Genomic DNA, 3065 nt, shown 5'->3' on the forward strand with positions numbered 1-3065 from the left:
CAGACTCCGGCCTTCCTTCTGCTGGGGGGCGTCTGAAGGCACCTGTGACCGCCCCCTCCCCAGGCCTGCCCGCCCTCCCTCCACAGCCGGTCCGCATAGAAGCGCTGTCGCCCTGGCCTCCTCTCCGCACCTCTCAGCAGCGGGTGCACCTGCACATCCATGTTGGAGCTGCCGACCCGGAGTCTGATGAGGCGCCCTGAGGAGAGGGCTCGGACCCTGCTCTCTGGCATGGAGGCCTGCCCTGCGGCACTCTGGCCATCCCAGGCACTTAATCAGCAGCACCAGGGACGGGGTGGGGCAGGTGCCACGGCTCAGGAGCCCCACGGGCTTTCTCGGTCGGATGGCGAGGAGGGTCAGGCATGTCAGGAGGGCACCGGTGAGGGTGACGACAGACGCGGGGTGGCCGTGGCAGAAGAGGACTGCTGACTCCTCTCCGAGAGGGGGGTTGCGGTCCAGCAGCAGGGAAGGGTGGGGAAGGGACAGCGACGGGTGGAAGACAGCGTGGGCCAGAGGCGGCCCAGGGGTCGGACTTGCTGAAGGGGTGACTGTGCTGTGCTGACCTACTGCGCGTCACGGGCAGCTGCTGGATACCATGGAGCAGAGTGACGCCGAGGTCGAAAATGCAAGACAGGCGTGACGGCACCACCCGGCGTGGCCACGGTGCCCACGTGAGGGGGGGTGTACTGCCAGTCACCGACGGACGTGCCCGATGGCAGAGGTCAGACGAGAAGCAGCGGCGTGCTGGCGGCCCGCAGCCCAGGAACCCCTGAGGGTCGGGAAAACACACGTTACTTCCCACAGCGTGGGACAGCCATGGGTATTTAGGACACAACAAAAAGGCGGCTCCGAGGGTACCTGGGCTTGGTTCTGTTGTTTTGTTTTGTTTGGAAGAGTTTTGCTATAGGGTGCATGCACTAGCCAGAGACAGCGAGAAATCATCCCCTGGGGGGATGGCCACACCGCAGTCCCCCTTCCATTCTCCTCGGGGTGTTGGGCGTGCATACATGTGCCTCACGTGAAGTTTCAGCCATCGGCTCAGGGACTTGAACTGCGGTCAGCTGTGTGGAAGTCCGGTGATGTAACCATCGTGTCATTTGCTGGCCCCAGTACCTAGGGCCTGTCTCTGCTGGGCCAGGGGATCCCCTGGCTCTCGTGTCTAGACAGCAGCAGCATGGGGTCGGAGCAAAGCCCCACAGCCGCATCGTCTCGTGGGTGACCCAGATGAGGCCAGGCCCAGCGTTCTGGTCTGCTCTGCTGCCAGCGACAAGACCCGCCAGCAGGCGAGGAAAGGTCTGGCTGCAGCCCTGACTTCCTGAAGGCCCTGCTTACATCGCCGCGGTGGGCAGGGGGGACTACCTCTCAGGGGACGGCCACGCCACCGCCCTTCTCCTCCAAGCTCCCCTCGGGGTTCTGGTCATGCACGTACGTGAGCCAGACGTGATTCTCAAGTCGCCGGTCCTGGGACTCAAGCCGTGGTCGGCCACGTAGGAGTCCAGCTCCTTAACACGTCATTTATTAGCTCCTTCGGTTTTTATTCAACATTCATACATAAGGTTTGCCTAACTAGAAGAAAACTTCTTTAATCTAATAAAATTGTCTAACAGAACTTAACAGGAAACACTTCTTGTATAGAAATATTTTGAAGGCAAAACAAAACAGGGATGCCCGCCATTATAAAATTTACTTACCAGAAGTACTAGTGGTTACGGCGGGGAGAGAGGGAGTGGGTTCATGGATCCAGAAGTAACTCGATACCTAGAACACCCAGAATTCACGAATCCCTGGAACTAAGGAGTCCACTAAAGTGCCTAGTGAGAGCAAGCTGAGTGTTACCAGCAGCCAGTGCGGGCCCCATGGCCTAGTGGTCAAGGGATCCCACATGTCGAGCTGCAGCTAGAGTGCAGTGGTTAACGGGTCCCACATGCCCGACCATGGTTCAGTTCGCTTCCAGTGGTTAAAGGATCCCACATGTCCAACCACGGTTCGAGTCCAGTAGTTAAAGGATCCCACATGCCCAACAGCGGCTCGAGTGCAGTGGTTAGAGGATCCCACGTGTCTGACCACGGTTCAAGTCCAGTGGTTAATGTGTCCCATGTGTCCAACCACAGTTCAAGTCCAGGAGTTAACAGTTCCCACGTGTCTGACCACGGTTCCTGTCCAGTGGTTAACAGATCCCATGTGTCTGACCACGGTTCCAGTTTTGGCCCCAGAGGTTTGAAAAATTCTAGGTGCACCCCTTTGGGGTGTTTGCTTTCTCTCTCTGACAAAAGCACTTGCCCCCCAGCAGATTTTAAAAAATTAACTAAAGGCCAGCAGGTAGCAAGATTAAGGTGCTAGACGCCCACATGGCTGACTGTGGTTCAAGTCCCACACCCAGTCACTCGAAAATCATGCCAGATGCGCGTGCGTGCTCAAAATCTCAGGAGAATGGAGAAGGGATTGCAGCATGGCCATCCCACCTGGGGGTGGTTCTCACTCCACATCTCTGTTTCTCTCTTCTCTGGCAAGCACATGTGCCTTATGGCAAAAAACTAACCAAAAGAAAAAAGCACCAAATGTTAAAATACTAAAATATAACTGTATTTGACATAACTACACTTCAGAAGATCATAAAATAAGTACTAGACAGATGGGGAGGTTTTTGTAGATGAAATAATTCTATTATCACAATGTTAATTCTCCCAAATTAACCTGTAAGCTTAATGCATTTCTATAAAAGCCCGACAGAGTTCGCTGTGGAATTAGGAAAGTGATTGGAATGTTGAAAAGGGTGAAGGTCTGTGAAGAGCCTCGAGGACTCCAGGGTGGAGAGGTGACTTGTCCTACCAGACTCCCAGGCTGGTGTGCACGCCACCGTCGGCAAGAGAAGTGGAGGCACCAGCTGTTCTTCCACTCAAGACTAGGGCTCAACTAGGGTGTGCGCGTGCGAGGGGTGTGCACACGGGGGTGTTCAGTGCGAGGGGGTGTGCACACGGGGGTGTTCAGTGCGAGGGGTGTGCACACAGGGGTGTTCGGTGCGAGGGGGGTGCACACGGGGGGGTTCAGTGGGAGGGGGGTGCAACCAG

Source organism: Tupaia chinensis, unplaced genomic scaffold (assembly GCF_000334495.1).
Source record: "Tupaia chinensis unplaced genomic scaffold, TupChi_1.0 Scaffold000644_1, whole genome shotgun sequence".
NCBI lineage: Eukaryota > Metazoa > Chordata > Mammalia > Scandentia > Tupaiidae > Tupaia > Tupaia belangeri.